Source organism: Choristoneura fumiferana, chromosome 9, assembly GCF_025370935.1.
Source record: "Choristoneura fumiferana chromosome 9, NRCan_CFum_1, whole genome shotgun sequence".
Lineage (NCBI taxonomy): Eukaryota > Metazoa > Arthropoda > Insecta > Lepidoptera > Tortricidae > Choristoneura > Choristoneura fumiferana.
In genome coordinates this window covers 8,476,686-8,500,117 of record NC_133480.1, presented here as the reverse complement: position 1 = coordinate 8,500,117, position 23,432 = coordinate 8,476,686, and the positions used below count along the sequence as shown (strand labels likewise).

General features: G+C 38.0%; 1 protein-coding gene and 1 long non-coding RNA gene across 4 annotated transcripts in view; both read left to right on the top strand.

Annotated features, from left to right (window-relative positions):
* LOC141431127 (rabphilin-3A-like) overlaps positions 1–23,432 on the top strand; it is a 75,173-nt gene that overhangs the window by 2,994 nt on the left and 48,747 nt on the right. The gene's annotated exons all lie outside the window — the stretch shown is intronic.
* Positions 653–6,427, top strand: LOC141431122 (uncharacterized). The gene is made up of 2 exons (XR_012451699.1): positions 653–3,965; positions 4,543–6,427. It is a non-coding gene; the product is annotated as an uncharacterized lncRNA (long non-coding RNA).

Here is a 23,432-nt window from a genome sequence, read left to right as displayed (position 1 = left end):
ATGCATTCTTTTAATTTTAAATTTGCTTTACAGAATATCTGCAAGAATACTAAACGAAAAAATATTATAAGTATTTTTTACATTTCACTCACTCAATGATCTGCTGTGATTATCCGAAAATTTTTTGAAAGGTATCATCCCGTTTGTAAAATAAAAAAGATTTTTTTTATTTTCCCCTTTTATTTTATACATGTTTTTTGTGCACATAATGTTATTAATACATGTTTTCTTTCCTTTCTTACTGTGATAAAATTCAATACAAATACAAAAAAAAATCACAGAAAACAATTAGATTTCATTCCACCCGCTTTCGCGCGGAAAAAAATTACAGGGTGATAAATTACAACCGGCATTGACAGCGACCGACGAGGCGGCTAATGATAAATTTGCCAATGTCACCGAGCAAGGGACCCTGGGATATCGAGTTACGTTTCTTACAATGGAAGGCTCCTTATTTACCCTCTTTATAAAGGTACTCGGGCTGAAAGACTGATTGATTATTAGGTACCTAATTCGGAGGGAGGTGTGGCGATTTCGGTTAAGCATACACACTGTAAATGGATTTAAGTAATGAATAAAATATAATTAACATTTTTGTGTAGGTTACCTAAAATTTTTTTTAAATACCTAGAAATAACACAGCTAATTATTAAGGGGGTTGCTCTTCCATACAAACCTACGGACACCCCGCATAGCTTCCACGGACATGTTTTCTTAGAGGATTTTTTGAGAATAGTAAATTATGGATATGCTCTTCAAGCAAAATCCAAAAAAAAGTAACTTTATTGCATCAAAAGTGCAGCGTGATGCAGTAAATTTTGATGCATTTTACCATTGTATGAGTACAACTGACAGTGTTCGCAGCGAGCATGTAGTGACATCTTATATGGGTGCGTGAGTCAATGTCACAAAATCAAACTATTGTAAATAGGTATCGACTATTTCGTGTGGTCACGTGACCATCACCTTTGGCTCAGATAATACGACAACTAAATGCAGAAAGCATGAGATCACTGAGAGATCAAGTTCAAGTTTCTGAGTCTAGTATCTACTTTTTTTGTTTTTAAATCTGTTATTTTCGGAAGTTGAAACGCCTAAACTATTATTTCTGATTAATGCAAGGACGCAAACTGTAAGTAAGACGAAAAATAGGTAAGTTACTTTAAAAATTGACATTTAAAATAATATTTTTTTAAGTAACAGACCCAGTCCTCGGCAAAAATTATAACATTGCATACTTTACATACATTATAATGCGGTGCTTCGATCTAGGACAAGTGGTTTAAATTCAACTTACAAATTCTGAACAGATATTAGTTATTTACTCTTACGTAGACAGTAGCGCCACTAATTTAAATAAAGCATATTTATTCTCACAATAAAAGATGCTAGGTGTAATCACTAAACTAATTAGTTAAAAAATAAGGTCTACATTCAACATACATTGCATGTGTATGTATGAATATCAAGTTTTACAGTGAGGCTCAAATAAATTCCTACATATCACGGCATTTTTACGGCCGCTAAATCTAGGCTCGGTGAATAAAAAGGTTTTCACAATCGAAGTAGTTTTCGTACCTTTTTTATTATTATAACTGGCTAGATAAGTAAAATTTAAACGTCATTATAATACATTTTTGTCACAACGTCAAGTCAATGAGATTGATATTCAAAAGCAATTATGTTTGAATAATTATGGTTTGAACACAAATCAAGAAGTCAAAAAGTTGGCGGACGAGAGGAAATGAGCAAGAGTGCAACTCTTAAACTATTTATGTATGTACGATTCGATGATGAAAAGAATACCTATGTAATTGGATACACGGGTATGTTTATTTTATCATTTTTGTCAGAAACATTAATATTTGTTACAAGAACACCAGAGGCAGGGCTGTAAGAATTTAATTCCTACTGGGTGGCCAAAGTATGGCTTATCGTGTGTACCAAACTTGTGGTCTGCAGCAACCTACTACGAAAACATGCCAAATTTCCCTAACTCTTAGTTGCGTCGTGAACATTTTCACTCCATAGAAGTAAGTCGCTTCCCACCGTCTGTCTGCATATGTACGAGTATGTACTGTATGTACTCTATTATGAAGTGATTCAAGATTTTTTATTTTATTTATAAGTGTGAGAAACGGCAGGGGTTATGGTTTTGGAGCGTATGTATGGTCATTTCTTTCGCACGCTATGCAACAAGGCCTTGATGCATCTTAGCAAACAACAAGACAAGAGCAGAGACAAGAAAATAAGTCTTTGTTAGGAGTGACACAGGTTGTTAATTTTATGCGTATGTTAGTCTGTCTGTGTATCTTTCGGTCGGCCCATCCGTCCGTCCGTCTGTCGATCCGTCCATCTGTCTGTCCGTCTTTCTGTCTGTCTGTGTTTCGAAGTGAACACTACATCATTATTGTCCAGTGATGACATATGGATCCGAGACGTGGTGCTTTACTTTAGGCCTTATAAATAGGCTCAGAGTTGCTCAGCGAGCTATGGAGAGAGCTATGCTTGGGGTTTCTCTACGGGACCGAATCAGAAATGAGGAGATACGTAGAAGAACAAGGGTCACCGACATAGCCAAGCGAATCAGCTCGTTGAAGTGGCAATGGGCGGGCTATATAGCACGGAGAGCGGATGGCCGTTGGGGCCGAAAAGTTCTCGAGTGGAGGCCGCGGATCGGCAAGCGCAGCGTAGGACGTCCACCAACAAGATGGACGGATGACCTGGTTAAAGCCGCAGGTTCGCGGTGGATGCAGGCTGCTGCCAGTTGAAGCAACTGGAGGTCTGTGGGTGAGGCCTATGTCCAACAGTGGACGTCCTACGGCTGAGATGATGATGATGATGATGGTGAATAAAGTTGTACCAACTGTACTTTAGTCGAAAATTTTACTATGACCTTTAAAATTTATAAGTATTTTATTGATAATTAGAAGCAGAGTCTTGAGAAATAGCTCATGTTAGGAGATAAAGAGATCAGAAGAGGCATCGTTAGATTTGTCTCTGTTAGGAGTGACACAGGTTGTTAATTTTATGCGTATGTGAGTCTGTCTGTGTACCTTTCCGTCGGCTCATCCGTCCGTCCGTCTGTTGATCTGTCCATCTGTCTGTCCGTCTGTCTGTCTGTCTGTGTTTCGAAGTGAACATTACATCATTGTCCTATTTTTTTAATTATTGTTTACCAACGCACACACCAAACCTTTTATCCTAAAAAGCTGAAATTTAAGATAAGGAAAAAATGGGATTTATTATGTAGGTACCTACATAAAATTCTACTGGTTCGTAACTATTATTTAGTTTTTAGGGTTCCGTACCTAAAAAGTGCCAACGGAACCCTATTTCTGAGACTCCGCTGTCTGTCTGTCTGTCTGTCCGTCCGTCTGTCACAGGGCTCTATCTCTTGAGTCGTAATAGTTAGACACTTTAAATTTTTACAGATTATGTATTACTGTGGCCGCTATAACAACAAATACTCAAACCAGAATAAAACAAATATTTAAGTTTTTTTTTGCTAATGTCTAATGTTGTATAGATAATGGTACGGAACACTTCGTGCGCGAATCCGACTCGCACTTGGCCAGTTTATTTTTAATACCCAGGGTATTCAATGTTAAATATTTAATTTTACAACTCTATCTCCATATCACTAATCTCTGTAAATTTTACATGCAGGCAGAAAGGAATAGCAAAAATCTAAATTCAATATCAGGATATTTTGAAAAAGATAAGTATTGTTCACAAACCGATCTTAATGACGATGATGATGATGATGATGGTCGTATGTCATCGCTGCCGAATTCTAACTTTATTCAATGAAAGACATGGAGAAACTTTGTCACAAAGACATAGTTCAGATAATTTGATATTACGCTGTCCGTCCGTCTATTTCTATAGGATTACTTAAAACTGAAGCAAACTGAAGTGGCAGTGGGCCGGCCATATCAGCCGAAGAACCGATAACTGCTAAGGTAAACGAGTAAAAGCCTAGCGTGGCGAGGGACGCCCTCAGACTAGGTGGAGCGATGATCTTCACTGGGTAGCTGACAGTAACTGGATGAGAGTGGCCGAGGGTCGTGCTCAGTGGCGTGCAATTGGAGACGCCTATGTCCAGTAGTGGGCTAAGATAGGCCGATGATGATGATGATGATGATGATGACTTAAAATAAGACAATAATCCCACTCATATTATAAATGCGAAAGTTTGTTAGTCTGTTTGTTTAATTCTTTATTACCTTTTCACGTCTAATTCGTTGAACCGATTAGGATGAAATTTGGGATACAGATAGTTTGAGTCCCGTAGAAAAACATAGGGTAGTTTTTTTTTAATCGCAATATTCCCGCGGAATAGCTTATAAACGAATTCTACGCTGACAGAGTTGCGTGCAACAGTATGTAGGTACATTAGGGGATTTACCTACTGATAGTCTGATTTACGTCCATATGCTGTAACTAAAAAGCATCGGTCACTTTATTCGTACACCTAGGTATCTTATAGTCTGTCTGCTAATACTATTTCTGTATTTATTAATACACAATTCCTTTCAGATTCAATGCTAACTAACTGCATATAATTTTGCCTGGAATCATTATATTGCTGAAGTAGCCTAGGTGCTGTCATGCAATATTCAAGGTGAAGAAAAGAAGAAACGTTGAATGTTGATATGCAAGAAATTAAGGAATATCTGACTGATTAACTATGTTTGATTTATTTATTAACGCTGTGTTATAAAGTTTGTTCTAAATAAATATGATGTACACAACGAAATAAAGTCTTCGTAGGCATCTTTCTTTTAGCGTTCCGTGGGTGGAAATTTTAGTGGAGCTTCTAAAAACAAGAATACCAACAGGTATGTAGTTTTTATTTTTTGACCATCAGTGGTGTAGCGGTATAGCAAGCGGTACGGATTACCGAGGACCTGGGTTCGATTCCCAGTGATGGTCTTATTTTTCTGTTTTTTCTGTGCATCTTTATTTCAGTTTGTATTTTCAATTTAGGTTTTACGGGATGACCGTAAAAGTAAAAATTTGGAATTGAAATAAAAAATACAAAAAGATTCCAAAAAACCAATCTTAAGTTTTTATTTGTCGAATGAAACTACAGTAATATCAGATGATGAGATAATAGGGGTACATATATATAAAGTACTATAAAACCGTACAACTTTGACCTTTGAGATAACTTTGCCCAAGTTGTCATTTTTTAAAATATCTGAAATAAAACAAAATTGACTGATTTGTGACCACTTTGTGACATGCACATTTCTAAATCATTTTTGTATATTTTTTTCCCTGTTGTCACGAATAAATCTTTTCTTTTCCCTTTATATCGGAATATTTCTTTATTCCTGACGGGAGTTGCTTCTCCTTTTTAGGGTTCCGTACCCAAAGGGTGCCAACGGGACCCTATTGCTGAGATTCTGCTGTCTGTCTGTGTGTTTGTCTGTCTGTCTTCTACTGGTTCGTAACTATTATTTAGTTTTTATAGTTAGGCCAACGGGACCCTATTGCTGAGACTCTGCTGTCTGTCTGTCTGTCTGTCTGTCTGTCCATCCGTCTGTCACAGGGCTTTATCTCTTGAGCTGTAATAGCTACCCGTGTGATGGGTTAGAATTAGACCTCTCCATTTCTTCCGTGGATGTCGTAAGAGGCGACTGAGGACCGTAGGCCACAGGCTAGCAACCTGTCACTATTGTACCGTTTTCGTCAAACTTAAAACCTAAAATTGCTAAAAGTGGCTCCGAAGCTGTAACGTTTCGTGTGCTTTGCCTACCCCATTTAGGCATACATGTTTGTGTGTACTAGACACTTGAAATGTTGACAGATTATGTAGGTATTACTGTGGCCTCCATAACAACAAATACTAATAATAAAGTAAGTAAAATTAAAAAATAAATGGAGTTGTCATACAAGAAACGTGTTTTTTCCCAGCGTTTTTTGGTTACTAGGCGTTGCTAAAACTTATTAGTGAACTGTTTTAAAAACATTGTACGTACGGAACCCTTCGTATGTACGAGTCCAACTCGAACTTGACCTTTTTTTATCCTGCTAAGGCCTTTTTGTTACAGCTTATATTTAACTCCGCGGGCAAAATATATATCACTAGTAACGTGCTAGCACAAGTCTTTTCGCGATAGTTTTAATCTTCTTCTGCGTGAAACATAAACATTGTAGTAGAAAAATAGTAGAATTATTATATGTTCAATTTTTTTAACAAACGAGTTGGTGTTATGCTCTATGTCACAGGATGACTAAATATTGACTATCCATATCGATAATAATATCACTCATGTTTAGACTTTGCTCATGTCTAGCTTTAGAGACATTCTTGACTGAGCCGGCCGCGATAACTGTAGTAGGTAGTATGGCGTTCTTTTTCGAGTGTCATTGCTACTGAACTGTCAGGTTGCCCTTCAGAAGAAAAGGAAACTCGTGTAAAATGACAATCTCGCATACAGATACCCAGAATCAAGAACCAAAATCAGAAGAATTGTATAAGCTCATATATTGATATTTTTTTATTGTGAGCTTACTTTTTTTTAATTATGTGTAACTATTATTACAAATTATATATTTTTAAGCTTCTGGTACCTTGACTTTTGTATTTAGGACTATTGCATGGTAGGTGCACGCGGCTATTAGCTAGTTTTATAAGATCTCCGCTTACAAATTGTATCTTTCGCGTCACTGCTTTCATTATAGTGGCATCATAATAATGTTTGATTTTGAGTTTGCATTACATTATAGGCACTAAGTAAGTATAGAAGTTAGGTTGGTCAAAACTGTCTTATTGGCTGTACATTTATTTTCATCCAATCTAGTGTCCCAAATTTCAAATTTGTCAATTTTCAAAATCACTCAATATGCTTGACTGAAATGTTTTGAATGAAATCTGGGCCATATTGTCCGAAATAAAGGTCTTTACTTATTATTGTAATAGCTGGTTCAGATTTTCGATCACGAACCCATCTGGACCCGGTCATTTGAAAGGCATGGGACCACAGCCAACATATCTAATATAGATGAGATGAGCAGAATTTTGGAGGTCTATCCCCTAATACACTATTAGGATGTGCTAGCGGACAGGCCTCTACAGTTGTCAGATCCGAACAGTAATTCACATGGAGTGGGCTATGGCGTTATAGGATGCCGCATACAGCATTACCGAGATATGGAGTGAGATAACGGATACCTACCATTCCAATTTTTCCAATATCATATAAATTGTACTTTTAGTAGACGATGACATGCCGTTCACTAAATGGGCCGCTCAAACTATTGACCCCCGGAACAACGAGGTGTAGTATAATATAATGCTTCAAAAATGTGTTTTACATACTTTTATTCTGACCTAGAAAGACTTGTAATAGTATGTGATATTTTTGATTGGTTCGATTGTATCTATCTTGTCTTGAGTGGATAGAGATTAACGAAATAAATACTTGAATAATTGAGTGGTTTCGGTGTTACCAGGTTCCTTGACCCTTGATGCGTGGCTTTACTGGTATGTCCATGAGGCACATGTGCTGTATGACCAGTGATGTAAATAATGGAGTTGTTCTTTCAATAAATAATAAACTTTATTACATACATTATAATAATTATTTTTATTCTTGGACCACATTTAGATTAACAATGAAAATTGCTACGGGAATATTATATTACCTTATCATTACTATGGCGACGTGTCAAAAGAACGCTGCACATTGCTTCGGGACAGAGAACTTGTTAATTTGCGGAACCTCATATAAATTGATAACAATATTTTTTACTTTACTTCTTCGCTACGAACCGTGCCCCACAACTACGTCCATGTGAAATATCTATACAATAAATTTACATACACGCCCGCTCTCTTTCTCTTCCATGTAAAACAATATGTTATTATGTATGTATAGTATATGTCACACAAGCTAGACTAGCTGTCACAAATACCTACTATATAAATATAACTATTATTAGGGTTATTCGCGCTGTCATCGTTCATCCACCATTACCTCTCATATTTCGTTTTCTAGAATTTTTTTACCGTACAACGGCAAAAACTACTAGACACTGGCAAAATTGTCCTCCGATGGACAGAGCCATATTTTTTTAAAGAAACAACAACAACAACAACTATTATTAGGTATTGTGTGATATATATATTATTTCATGTAGGAGGAGGGAGGTGGAGGAGGGCGTGTACTGCATGTTATTATATTATGTAGGAACGTATCACATAGATCTAACTGTGCCGCACGGTTGACAGCAGAGAAACCTAGGGCAAAATTAAATACTGTAGGTTCTAGAAACTGACTAACAGTCAAGCTCAAAAAAAAATATTTGCTTGGTACGGTTGGCTTGTTGATTGACTGGACAGCGGGCATATTTAACTTGTATCACAGTTTATATCTTTTTTTTGTTCTCAAAGTATTAGCTGAATCTAATGCCGACGTTGTTCACTAGCAGACCTGACGCCCTGATTCTGATAATTATTCTCAAACGCTGTCTAATGCGATATACTGCATTTTACTTACCCCAAAGAAAAGATTGTATGGTAGAACTGCAACTGTCACAGGCGGAACGGCAGTAATGGGCCTGGTAATTGCAGCCTGCTCGCGTGCTTGGACAGATGAGAGGAATAAAGCAACATAATAATTAAAAGAAACTGGAATTAATCAAAATACCACGCACAGGACTTATCACGCTAACACACACGAGTAATATTTACCTCGATGTTTCGGCAACATTACAGTGGCCGTGGTCACGAGTAGACTGAAGTGTGGGGTGTCTGTGTGGATTTACTGTACCAGCGGGAAAATTACAAATTAATTATACCCACTGCCCGGTCAACCAGACTAGTTAGCCGTAGATCCTACAGGCAAAGAGCGCTCAAAAAGTAGCAAAGTAAATACATTCCCTTTTTACTCTTAGTATTTGAGGACATGTATAGTTATTTTCACACCTCTCCTTCAGAAAAGTAACTTTTCCTCCCTGACGAGAGGGAGCAAAGTGGAACTTTTCTGTTCAAGGCTTTTCTAAGTATTTTATTGCAAATGCAATTTTTTGAAGTTGATAATTGTAAAGCCACGCCATTTTCTATGCTGGTTGTTCTTTAATAATATTTAGAATTTACTTTTTTCAAGTTTCTTAATGCTCGGTGTGAAAAGTTGTATGAGCGACTCGGGAGCAAAATTATTTTCATCTTGTGCGTTAACACTTGAATCCCTCATTACGCTCAGGATTCTACTTTAGAATCCTTCGCTACATTCTGGATTCAATGTACGCCCTCGCCGTAAATACACCATTTTGCTCCCTTGTGACACAATAGTTATTTGTGTCACAAGGGAGCAAAATGGTATAGAAAATGACGTGGCTTTCCAATTATCAACTTAAAAAAATTGAATTTGCAATAAATCACTTAGAAAAGCCTTGAACAGAAAAATTGTACTTTGCTCCCTCTCGGTAGGGAGGAAAAGTTACTTTTCTGAAGGAGAGGTGTGAAAAAAACTATTTGAGCATTTTTAAATAAAGTTTGTACATTTGATTTGCGACTCCTATTTGTGATAAAAAATTGCAGGTATGTAGAGTGAACGATACTGAGTCGTAATAACATAGTCTCTCAAAATGTCCCAATTGGTTTGTATGGAAATTTCCTTTTTTGTTACCAAAACTATGGATTTGCGGTAACAAAAAAGGAACTTTCCATACAAATTAATTGGGACATTTCGGGAGACTATGTTATTTAAACTCAGTGAACGATTCACTCTATCTACCTGTAAATTTTTCCCAAATCGGAGTCGAAAAAATCAAATGTACAAACTTTTTTAGAAATGCTCATTTTAGCACTGTAGCTTGCTGTGACAAAGTACCAAACTGTTCAGCTACCTATGAGCTTGACTGCTTCGAATTGGGTTTGATGCAACATCTGTCTCCGATGATGACGTGTCAGCTAAACTGAACGTGCCCGTAGTCTGCAAGTACGACGGATTATTTGCGGTAGTTCTAGTTCCTTCACAAGACCTTGAAGAAAGAACTGCGTTATTTTTCCGCCTTTGTACCTTTGCAAGAACTGAAGATGCTACTGCGAAAGGAACAAAGGCAAAAAAATAAACGCAGTTTTTCCTTCAAGTCTTGTAAAGGAACTAATGCAAAAAAAACGCAAGTTCCATCGCACGAACATCCAAAGGAAACACTGCCAATAATCCAGTACACACGACTACAAGCCTGCTGGATCGGAAAAAAATCCTAGCAGATAATACTTACAATAGGTAGTTATATGATACGAATCGACAACTGTTTTCGACTCGAAGGTAACAAAGGGAGTGTAGATGATTTTGGAACTGCTCGTAGTCTTCTGCTGATTGTGCCAAATCATCGGTTATGATATCCTAACAAAATCAATTTATAGAGATAAGTAGGTACAAAATTAGCACGGGATAATTTTTACCGCAATTTGATCGGCGCAAGTTATCGGCGAGTGGGTGAACTTTTGCTGTTATGTAAGTATTTCGTAAGTATTTATTTATACCTATAAAGGCAAAACATGGCCTAAAAATGCATGAGATTTGGCAAACGTATTCCTTGAGGATCGCAGAGGTGCAAGAAGTTTTTTTTTAATTCGAATACCTACACTACAGAGTAGATTTTTTTCTTCAACGGGAGCGAAGCCGTAGGATTAAGCTAGTAATTATATATACGAACTGAGAAATCCAGATGCAGAAGCCTAGATAAACTCTTCGTCAACTCTTTTCATGGTTAGCAACTTATTAATAATTTATATTAGCAGTTTATGATTACTAATTCTCTACCAAAAGTCTTACCACAGAAATTGAGTGATGATGATGATGATAATTAGGATAGTAAACTCTGTATGGATTTTATTACCTCTTTTGATAGAAAGAGCTTACACGAAGCACTGTTCATAAAATATTAGGTATGTCTAAAGGCACTGTTACACATGCTCGTTACTGGACTGAAGCAAACGCGTTCACACTTGCTTATTACCTTTCCCCCTTCCACCCCGTCTCGAGCTTGCCACTAATAAGCATGCTCGATAGTAGCATGTCCTGTTCACACATGCTACTAGCTAGCATTTGTTCAATAGTAGCATGCTTTCTTGCTACTAAAGAGCATGTGTAACAGTGTCTTAAGGGACTTTGGCTTTACGGATGCCCTTGATAAACTTGATTGCCTGTGCATTCCTGTGCGTGTCGTACAAGATGACTAAGAGCCCTGGTGGCAGCGCTCTCTATTGCCAACTACGAATTCCAAACTCCAGCTCTGCGGCGTGGAAGGTAAGGACAAACCACCGCACTATTTTCCCAAGAAACTCGTCCTGTAGATTTGCTACCGATTTTCAACCGACGACCATGACCACTTTAGCAAGAGTAGTAACTACGAAAAGTAACTATAAATATAACCTGAATAATAGCAAGACCATCAACCAAGACAAGAAACCGTGGTCAGAATCTCGGTAATTTCTCAATTTATCGTACACATATTATGACCACTTGAAAGGCGTTTGGCTCGTATTATAATATGCGAACAGTTATCCAAGACCCTGCTTCTAATTATCAATAAAATACTTATAGATTTTATAGGTCGTAGTAAAATTTTCGAGTAAAGTACAGTTAGTACAAAATTTCGTGACTCGATAAAAAAATGTGAATATTACTCGAAGGAGTACCCCGATCGGGTAGCTAAGTGTCGCAATAGACTTTCGCTAGCTGGCGCTGTCTATTTGAGTGTGTGCGTGAGCTCCTAGTGTCCGTATACGGCCGCAATTGACGTTCAAAGTAAAGCACCTCGTTTGCGGCTTTGGCGGAATATTTCATTTCGAGTGTGGGGTCAAAAAATCGGTTACGCTTAGATACTCCCGCCACTAGTTTTTGGTGAAATAATTCTTCATAATTTACGAAAAAAACCTGAAAAAAGGAACTATTGATAACAGCGCCATCTAACGGGACATTGCTCATGAGCTAACCAGGAGCAAACCCCTTAAGCTTTGCTTGGGCTAAAACTAAAACTCGATAATACACGAGCACAGAATATATAATAGTACCAGTTAACACGAGTTTTACCAGATATACATAGACTTAAGTTAGATCGATGGTTCGGCCCCGGAGACTACACACTAAATTTCATCGAAATCGTTAAGAACTGTTTCTGAGATCCCCGAAGTAAATAAATAGATAAATATACAAAAAATGCTGGTTTAAAGGTATAAAATAACAAAGACGGATATTTTTAAGGTTCCGTAGCCAAATGGCAAAAAACGGAACCCTTATAAATTCGTCATGTCTGTCTGTCTGTCCGTCGGTATGTCACAGACATTTTTTTCCGAAACTATACGAACTATACTGTTGAAACTTGGTAAGTAGATGTATTCTGTGAACCGCATTAGGATTTTCACACAAAAATAGAAAAAAAAAACAATAAGTTTTGTGGGTTCCCCATACTTAGAACTTAAACTCAAATTTTTATTTCATCAAATCCATACGCGTGTGGTATCTAATCTATGGATAGGTCTTGAAAAATGATATTGAGGTTTCTAATATCATTTTTTTCTAAACTGAATAGTTTGCGCGAGAGACACTTTCAAAGTGATAAAATGTGTGTCCCCCTCCCCCTGTCACTTTTAAAATAAGTGAATGATAAAACTAAAAAAAAAAATTATGATGTACATTACCATGCAAACTTCCACCGAAAATTGGTTTGAACGAGATTTACTAAGTAGTTTTTTTTAATACATCATAATTCGTAAAGTAAAGGAAACTTTTATATATATTATGTTACTTGCTGCTACGAAACCCTTCATGGGCGAGCAACTCGCACTTGGACGCTCTTGTTATTGCATTTACAATTTAATGGATAAACCTTCAAGTTTAGTTTGAGGTTTTTAATCATAGCTAAAAAAACATAGCTGTAAAAAAGGATATCTAAAATACACCCTAAGACTTCTGATAACAAGCCAAAACATGGCTAGCTTACAATGTTCTGTATAGCCGTTGCCCACAAAATAGCTTGCATCACTTGGGAACTTAGTACGTTCCTATGGTAGATAAAGCCTATGTTACTGAACTGAACTGAAAGTGTATTTTAGTGCTTTTTTTTTAAATTTTACTAACAATCAATCAACCAATTTTTTTTGTGAAAAAAATATTGAAATATAAAAAACAACCAATTATGCGGTCAGGTAGTTTGTATTTATAATTTTAGACTATTTTTAGACTAATCGTGTTAGGTAAGTACCTATAGTTAATTTTGAATTTATATCTAGTCATTTCTATCAAAATCCGGAATTTCATTTGGAATAGGTACCTTGTTCACGTATAAATGATTATGATTATGAAAGCTTTTCTTGATCAAAATGAACTAAAAATTTACAAATATTTACTTATTGAAGGTAACAGTCATATAGGCATACTAGCTTTTGCCCGCGACTCCGTCCGCGTAGAAGTATGAAAAATAATTTACATCCTATTCTCAGACCTACCGAATCGCACCGCACAAGAAATTTCATAATAACCCTCCATCAGGCAGTCGGGTAAAAATCGGTCTAGCCATTTCGAAGGATTATGATTGGTTATTTGGAGTCTTTTTGTATTTTTTATTTCAACTCCAAATTTGTTACTTTTACGGGTATCCCGTGAAACCATATCGAAAATACAAACTGAGACATGGATGCACAGAAAAACCAGAAAAAGAACTCTTTCTTTTCTTTCTTTTCTTTCTTTTTCTGGTTTTTCTGTGCATCCATGTCTCAGTTTGTATTTTCGACATTTCGAAGGAGTTTGGTGACAAACATTTTTGACCCAAGAATTAAATATATATAATAAACTTGAGTTCATTGATTGGACCTTCGCGAAGTAACGCCTGATTCAATAAATTAACAAAAAGCTTTAGCTTGCCTGCAAGTTACAGATCCCTAGGTATATTTAAACAAACATCTTCATATAGACATCATCTTCAGGTAGTCAGTCCTAATTATTTCTTCTCGGAAGAAGACAAATAGAAGCAAACTCAATTTCTTTTTCATTAAATGCCTAATTCTGTTCAATTAACTCAATTAAGTTAGCGAAATATTATCATATAATTAGTTGAAACAACTTGGTGTGATGATTTAAAATTTAATCTTAATTTTGTACGTCACAAAGTTACTTTTGGAATAAGAAGAGTATAAAACAATATAGCCAGTTAAGTTTTACATACATGGCGAGGTTGTCGACATAGCTAATTAAAAATATTTCAGTAAAAGTTTTTTCGCTTTGTAACTTTCCTGCAGAAAAAACCAAATGACTCATGCCATATTCGTTTTTGTTATAAGGACTCCTTAAACAGGAATTAAGACTCTTTACAAAGATATCTTAAAATTTTGCGGATAGTTGGTTCAGTCAGAATTACTGAACCAGTAAAGGTAGTTCATCGGAAATTTTGATTCAAGACGTGGTCACACATTTGACACGATATTTGCCAAAATATTTCAGATATAATTTTTAAGGCACTTTCATATCATATCACTTATACTAAAAATAAAGTCTAATCTAGAGTGAACTGAGTATATAACAACAAATTATTTTAAATAACAGTATAGTCTAAATCAGTCTAAGTTATTGGTTTAATTTTAAAAGAAAATCTTTATGTTGATGGATACAGAACTCGGTGCGCCACTTCAACTCTCACTTGGCCGACATTTTTTTTAAATAGGTAACAAAAGCTTATCAGATTTGTTACGTGTTTATTTGACACCAAGTTGCACAGCGTGACTTTTGAAAATATACTTAAATATTTTGTAAACCCATAACATTGGATTTATCTTTTATTTATAACTTAAGTTGTAAAAATATCATGGGACACTTGACAACAATTGACCTAGTCCCAAACTGAGCAAAGCTTGTACTATGGATACTAGGCAACGGATAAACATATTTATATAGATAAATACATACTTAAATAGACATTAAAAACCCAAGACCCGAGAACAAACATTCGTATTAATCATACAAATATCTGTTCCGGCCGGGAATCGAACTAAACTATCCGGTCACCTAAAAAAATCGTCGTATGAAAAAATCTTGGAGAATATAATTATATCGACAAATCGTTGCCACCATGCCGAATTTATCATCCATTTATATCTAACGTTAGTTAGATGGAAAAAACTTTGGAGAATATAATTACACTGATAAATCTTTGCTACATCGGAGTCAATCAAACTTTATTACAAAAGTTTGACGTGGATTCGTATTAAATTTGTTAAATAAGTAATTTGAATAAGTAAGTATTAAGTACTTACTTTACAGTTTACTTACAGTGACGTGCAATTGGAGAAGTCCAGCATTGGAAAAATAGGCCGATGATGATTAAATACTTACCTACATGCAAATCTATTTTATGTTTTGCCGTTCTCCGCAACGTTATTTAACATTAACGACTAGTTTCGTTAATGTCGTCATGTCACCTAATAGTAATAGGCTACTTCACTTTAACTTTTTAATATCCATCACTATTACATCCGTGAAGCCGTGGTGGCCTAGTGGTTTGACCTATCGCCTCTCAAGCAGAGAGTCGTGGGTTCGAACCCCGGCTCGCACCTCTGAGTTTTTCGGAATTCATGTGCGGAATTACATTTGAAATTTACCACGAGCTTTGCGGTGAAGGAAAACATCGTGAGGAAACCTGCACAAACCTGCGAAGCGATTCAATGGTGCGTGCGAAGTTCCCAATCCGCACTGGGCCCGCGTGGGAACTATGGCCCAAATCCTCTTGTTCTGAGAGGAGGCCTGTGCCCAGCAGTGGGACGTATATAGGCTGGGATGATGACTATTACATCACTTTTTACTATAACCATAGATAAATCAAGCGCGTGTAAACAACCTTGCACTACATGACATTGGTCGTTTATCGCGTTTGTGTTTGTCATATCCGCTTCCGCTAGCGTTACACATATTATCGCCGTTGAACGCTATGGTTGCTTTGCTAAGTAAAATAAAGGTTCAGGATAACTTCATTCCATCATTCATCTTATTTAGAACATGCCCTTGACTTGACTCACACGACCTTGTCCTAACATGAGCTTGACTCATTATCATTTAATTTGTATTACCTATTATAATAATTATAATCTTTGATGTCCTAACTCGTCCGCATTTCTAAATCGTTCACTTTTCTAACATGACATGTTATTTGTTTCGGAAGCGCTCGCGAGGTGGTCAACTCTGTTCCCCGGCAATAAGCGTTCTGAAATAGTACATTGTGTCTTAAGGGCGGTAAATAAGTAATTACGAACGAGAGTCTATTAGAAGGTCGAAGTCGAAGACTGAGGGCTGTAATGAGTCGATGTTCGTAATTCTAGTACCGCCCGTGCGACATATAATGTTTTTCATGACATTTGCGAGTAAAATTGTATATTTGTAAAAGAAAAACTAATATTTTTTTCAAAAATTGCCGATACCGCTAACTGCGCTCTTGGCAGCGCCAGCTCCCCGGCGCCCTCCCCGTCCGCAGCATGTGCATGGCGTGCGTGTGCAGCGCGCGCACGGAGCAGCAGCACGCCATGCAGTAACAAACTCATTTACCTTTAAAAATCCTTTTTCATCACACTTGCTCGTAAACAGTGTCGTAAGTCGTAACATGCAGGCTACCTTGGTTGCAACCCCCCAAATAAAACCCTCGACCTTAATGTGCTTGTCATGAAACCCGTGGTCGGTAAATGAGTCATTGCCCGTACTAATTTTCATGTCATGAAGCCCATGGTCGGTAAATGAGTTTGATACTGCATTGCGTGCTGCGGCGCGGCGCGCGCAGGTCGGGCACATGCTACGTGGGGTGGGGTGGCGCGGAGGCTGGCGCTGCCAAGAGCGCAGTTAGTGGTATCGGCAATTTTTGCAAAAAATATTAGTTTTTCTTTTACAAATATACAATTTTACTCGCAAATGTGATGAAAAACATTGTATGTCGCACGGGCGGTACTAGAATTACGAACATCGACTCATTATTAAATAGACGCTCGTTCGTAATTCCTTATTTACCGCCCTTAAGACACAATGTACTATTGTGCAGAGACAGTGGGATGACTTATGGTGCAGAAAAGCGAAAGGCATGTTGTTAGAGGGTGCCTCGGCCCTCGGGGCCTGATTTGATTGGCACGATTAAAAGCCATCACACGACCAGAGTCAGGTGCTTGGCTGCACGTGCTGCCTTTGTCCCAGCTGGCCCTATACTACAAAGTGCCATACTCGAACTTCGTATGTTGCCGTCCCGCTGACGCTTATGTCATTTAATACGCGAGTGAAAGGGACGGTGCGATATGAACTTCGATTTTCGAGTTTCGTAGTAGCCTTAGCGGGGCTTAGGTTGGGCGCAAAGGTTTGCGAGGTGCATCGTTGTGTGTGTGTGTGTGGGGTCACGGTAGAAGAGAATGGTCACGACGGCCTTAGTTGCCAGAGGTGTGCTGGGCGTTTACCGAGGCATCAATCAATCAATGAGATTGTTCGGCGGGCCATGGTGTCCAAAAATGTGCCGTGCATTTTGGAACCCCCAGGATGAGCGGTACGGATGGTGTAGTGGTCTGACGCTGGTTCCATAGCGGAGGGGGCGTTGTTTCCTTTGGGATGCAATTTGCGTCAGCACGTTTGCTGCATCCCATTTAGGACAGACCGTGAGATGTGCGGGGGACCGCGGCGGAAAGTGCCGCGAAGCATTGGAATCAGCGTACGATTTCGTGCCGGTTGCGGTCGAGACGGCTGGATCCTGGGGCTCAGAGGCCGGTGAGTTGTATTAGGGAGTTAGGCCGTCGATTTCGGGTAAGGGGCAGCGACCCTCACTCTGGATCGTACTTGGTGCAACAGGTCTTATTCTTATTCAGTGTTTTATTCTGAGAGTTCTGAGAAAAAACGTCACTTAAGAAATGGTAGAAGATCGAAATTATTCACGATCAAAAGACTCTTGGTACGGCAGTGTCAATAAATGGAGTTTGAAACTAAAAATGGAATGTTAATTCCCCAGCTTTTGTTTCCCAGAATATTTCACACCTACGTACACACTCGTAGGTACCTACTTAACGCCTACAAACACATGCTGCCTACGATTATTGATAAAACCGAAATATCAACCAACCGTGTTCGAAACTGAAACCGGGAAGTTAAATATCTGTAATAACTAATTAAGCTTACCTTATTAATTGCTCATGTTAAAACTGAGATAAAATACCCAAGTTTCCTTAATTAAAATATTTTCCTTCAATGAAATTTTACGGGTTAATTTTAGCTTTTCATCACAGTATAAACCGAGTAAGAGATCTAGAAGCAACGCGCGCCCGATGCTCCCGCCTGGCTTCACCCGTATTAAATTAATAAAGTGCGTGCGTGAGTTCGTAGGTTGTTTACTGAATTGGTACAGTCACCAGCACCAATATCTGACACAACAAGCGTGCATAAATATCTGATACGGCTCTATTGCTAGGGCCGGAAGGACGAGTCAGATATTTTTGCACGCTCCGAAGTGGCAGATGTTAATGCTGGTGACTGTACTGTATTTTCGACGTGGCATTATGGAAACGCCTGTTTAGATGGATGAAAAGAGCGGTTAATATATGCGCAGCTCAATCCATCACCCGGGTTATTCTGAACAAATTATCTTTTACCGTTTGGTAAGTATGGTGGATTTTTTATATGATTTTTCTATTCTACCTCAAACCTCAATATTTGGGTATTCCTTCGTTTCAAATAATTTCATTTGCCATAGTAATCAATTTATTTTTATTTATTTATTTAAGGCGCGCTTATAGAAGAATTTTCGGTATTTGAGGGGGTGAAGCAGACGACGCGGTGGAGGCGAATGCGGGGCGACTCGCGTGTCTGTCACGCAGCCCGTTGACGGCCTTATTCTGTTTGTAACCGTATTCTGGTTAATGTGAATTCCGGATTTTTCCTTAAAATTATAATTACACATTTTTTTGGTTTAATAAAGAAAATCTTCGTTTAATATGAATAGTCTTGGTAATAAACAATTTATTTATACCTCTTCATGCCCACAGTTTGATTTGTAACGTAGGTAATGGATAGACATTTAGACTGAATAGGTCGATAGATAGATATGACAGATGGCATGCTCTTGTTTCGGAGGCCAAGACCCTCTTTGGGTCCCTGAGCCAAATTAGTTAGTTAGATAGCTTATTAGTCTGGTCAACATTTAGGATACTTTATGTTACGAAAATAAATATTTTTGATATAATAAAAAATTGCTCTAAATCGGATTCCCCGCGGACGCAGTCGACGGCAACAATTAGTTTTAAATTAATTTATAGCTCTTCCAAAATTGTCTGGAGCATGAAGCGATGCTTTTCTTATTTCATGACTTGAGAAGTATGGATATGTAGGAGAAAGTTATTTATCTTCAGTCAGAGGAGATTCCAAAGTTGATTGTCTGGAGCATGAAGCGATGTTTTCGCTATTTTCGTCGCTTGAAAAGTATAGATATGTAGAAGAAAGTTCTTTTTCTTCAGTCAGAGGAGGTTCTACAGTTATTTTCATGAAGATTCTTTTTACCTTAGTGGCATTCCCCAAGCTCGACGGAATCAACAATTTCGGTAGTAACCAGTCCATATAAAATGAAATTAGTTTTGTCTTTCATTTTTTTCCCCAAAATGTATCATCTATAAGTATGATTACTGTTTTGAGGTGATGATTTTCACCACTCCACACAGCAAATATACACTGTGCTCAACACGTGACATGGAGACCTTGGATCTGGTCATACCAGTTACCATTTTTGTTAATTTCAGTAGTTTTAGTTTCCTTTTCATAATTCTACATCTGAATTTCGTTTTCTTTGATACCTTTTTCAAGTCCATTTCTAAAGGCACCTTCAACCGGCACTTTATTTCACTTTTACTTAAAGATGATACATTTTGGGTGAAAAAATTAAAGACAAACTAATTTCAAAATTGAAAATACAAACTGAAATATAGATGCACAGAAAAACCAGAAAAATAAGACCAGCACTGGAAATCGAACCCAGGTCCTCGGTATTCCGTACCGCGTGCTATACCGCTACACACTGCTGGTCCACCAGCAGTGCCAGCAGTGGTGGTTGACCGGCAGTGGTGTAGCGGTATAGCACGCGGTACGGAATACGAGGACCTGGGTTCGATTCCAGTGCTGGTCTTATTTTTCTGGTTTTCGGTGCATCTATATTTCAGTTTGTATTTTCAATTTAGGTTTTACGGGATGACCGTAAGAGAAAAAAAAATTGGAATGGAAAATAAAATATAAAAAAGATTCCAAAAAACCAATCTTGATTTACGTGAAGTAAATTACAAATCGAAGTCCCTATAATAAATAAGTCGCTGATAAGGTAGGCGGTAGGCGTCGTAATGTACGGTCTGGTACACACGGACCGCATTCCAATTGCAATCCGGCTGTAAAATGGCAGAACTACATCAGAACTGCGTAAGAACTGCACTCCGACTGCCTAAAATGGCAGTTGGAATGCAGTCCTCTGACAGTCGGGTCCAGTGCTGGTGCAGTTGTACTAACTGCGCAATAACTGCATCCAAACTCCCATTTTGCAGCCGGATTGCAGTTGAGTACATGTTTTTGTCAATAATTTACTAGTGCAACCAAGTGCAACCATCTTATTTTATTAAAATAATTTATGTTAAATAACTTGCTGAATGCAAGATATTACCTTTGCCTGCAAAAAAGTGAGAAAATCTAAACTTAGATCGAAACTGTTGCATCTACTATCAGAAATGTCAGTGAAACTGTCAAAGGGATCAGGGCTACTACGAAACTCGAAACTAGAAGTTCGTGTCATGCGGTCCCTCTGACACTATACTATTAATACGAGAGCGAGAGGGACGGTACGATACGAACTTCGAGTTCGAGTTTCTTAGTAGCCGCAAGGTTCGCCGCATGTTCGCCGTGAGTAGTATAGGTTATACAACGTGCCTACAATTTGTATGGCAGTCGCGGTAGAATCTGGACGAAGCCGTCCGCGTCCGTGAGCAGCCGAGGCCCGCGCCAACAAGCTTGCGGTCGTAGTACGTATGTGAAATCCGCTCAGCAGGGCTGCTACGAAACTCGAAGATCGTGGGTTGCGGTCCCTCTGACACTTATACTATTTAATACGAGAGCGAAAGGATGGTACGATACGAACTTCGAGTTTCGAGTTTCATAGTAGCCGCAAGGTTCGCCGCATGTTCGCCGTGAGTAGTATAGGTTTATACAACGTGCCTACAATTTGTATGGCAGTCGCGGTAGAATCTGGACGAAGCCGTCCGCTTCCATGAGCAGCCGAGGCCCGCGCCAACCAGCTTGCGGTCGTAGTACGAAGTGAAATCCGCTCAGCAGTGCTGCTACGAAACTCGAAGATCGTGGGTTGCGGTCCTTCTGACATTATACTATTTAGTACGAGATCGAGAGGGACCGCACGACACGAACTTCGAGTTTGGAGTTTCGTAGTAGCCCTGCTGACTCGGCCCGACTCCGGCCGGTCGATTAGTGTGTGTAGGTAATTCGTTAGGTACTCTAATGCTTCTCATATGTGCTCTGAGTTCACTTATGCGTTCCTCTTTCGCTTAACTTTTTAATACTGCGATTACCCATATTATTTGCTCTCAAAAGTAGTACTAGCGCGTTAGAAAATGTGCACAGGTCCGTCGTCGACTACGTACACGCGTGTAATGGCGACTGGAAATACTTGCCGCCGCCGCGCGCTAGAACCGTTTTATTTTGCCAAAGACGAAAAAATTGGTATGATTGATGTACTCAACCTATTGAAAATCTATGAAGCATAAATCTAAATCTACTAAAAACTATTTAATAAAGCAAATTTTGTGTTGATATTCATAATAGTTTTATAATATTTGGTTTAACGTGTAAACGAAGGCTCTTTTCAAAAAAATAATCTATCGAGGTTTTGTCAGCAATCGTGTTTTTGATGAAGTCAAAAACTAGCTAATAGACTGAAAATATACATATAAAAAAATTGCAGTTGTAAGTATTGTGTAAGTATATTTTAAATATTTTCTAAAATTGTAGTTTTCACTACGTACAGCGCCTTAAGGAGAACCAACAGCTAAAACACAATTATGTAGAAGGAATAGCAACACAGAGCCAATTACAGGATTCCACAGATAGTAAATTTAAAAATTATTAAACAATTACTTAGTCTTTTTAGGGTTCCGTTGCCAAAATGGCAAAAACGGAGCCCTTACAGTTTCGTCATGTCTGTCCGTCCGTTCGCGGCTTTATTCGGAGACTATCAGTGCTAGAAAGCCGTATTTTTGTAGCGATATGTGTAGCAACTATGCCGACAAAATGGTAAAAAAAAGTACTTCTGAGGTACGAAACCTTAAAAATTACTTTACTCATCTCCATGTTCTGTACATCTTCTATATAGGTATGCAAGATTGATTTTACTTAAGTTTTTTTTTTACTTATAGCAGCATAACCATATAAAAAGTCGGCACATGGTGCAAAAATGTACATTGCACTCACGAGTACATCTAGAAAATTGTATCGATGCAGAGCTACTACGAAATTCGAAACTCCGTCCCTGTGACACTCATACTATTTAATACGAGAGCGAGAGGGACGGTACGATACGAACTTCGATTTTCGAACTTCGGAGTAGGCCCTCTGATATCGTTTTGAGCCGAGCTGACAGCTCAATTAACGATCCTCCCCCTCCGCCCCTGACCCCTATCTGCTCGACGTGTTGGCAAATTAATATTATGAATTTTAATTTCATCGTGAAAAGTTTAGTCCATTGGGGTTAGAAATTATCGTGATAGTTATGATCATTAATAGTTATCCGGTAATTATCGAGATAGTTATGATCATTATAATAGTTATCCGGTAATTATCGAGATAGTTATGATCATTAATAGTTATCCGGTAATTATCTGATAATCATGCACATGTCCCATCATCCGTAATTTTTCTCAAGTGTCAACAAATAGCAAATAAAATGGGTTTAGTTAGTAGACGTCGCAGAGAACCGAAGAGCTGGCGGTTTCCTCGGACAAAGAATTGGCTTAGCTATCAGAGAGGGAACGCTGCCGGTCTTGCCTAGGGGGACTTAAAATTAAATAGATGTTTTAGGTTTTTTCATGGGCTTTAAATTTTGGATAGTTGTAATTTTTTTTTACATAAAACTGACCGTGATTGACCCCTGTCGCACCCGATGTTAGGCGTACATGTGTGGTGTGTGTGGTGTCTGACGTAAATAATTACAATTCAATTGTTAGTTAAGTACAATTTTCTGTATAGCTTAAATATATTCTGATATTAATTATTTAATATCAGAAATAATAAGGTACTTAAAGAATCTCTACAAGTTTAACAAGTGTAAATTTTTTAGGTTATTGACATGCATAATTTACTTACTTACATCCTTTTTCAGGGTTCCGTAGCAAAAATGGCAAAAACAGAAACGTTATAGTTTCG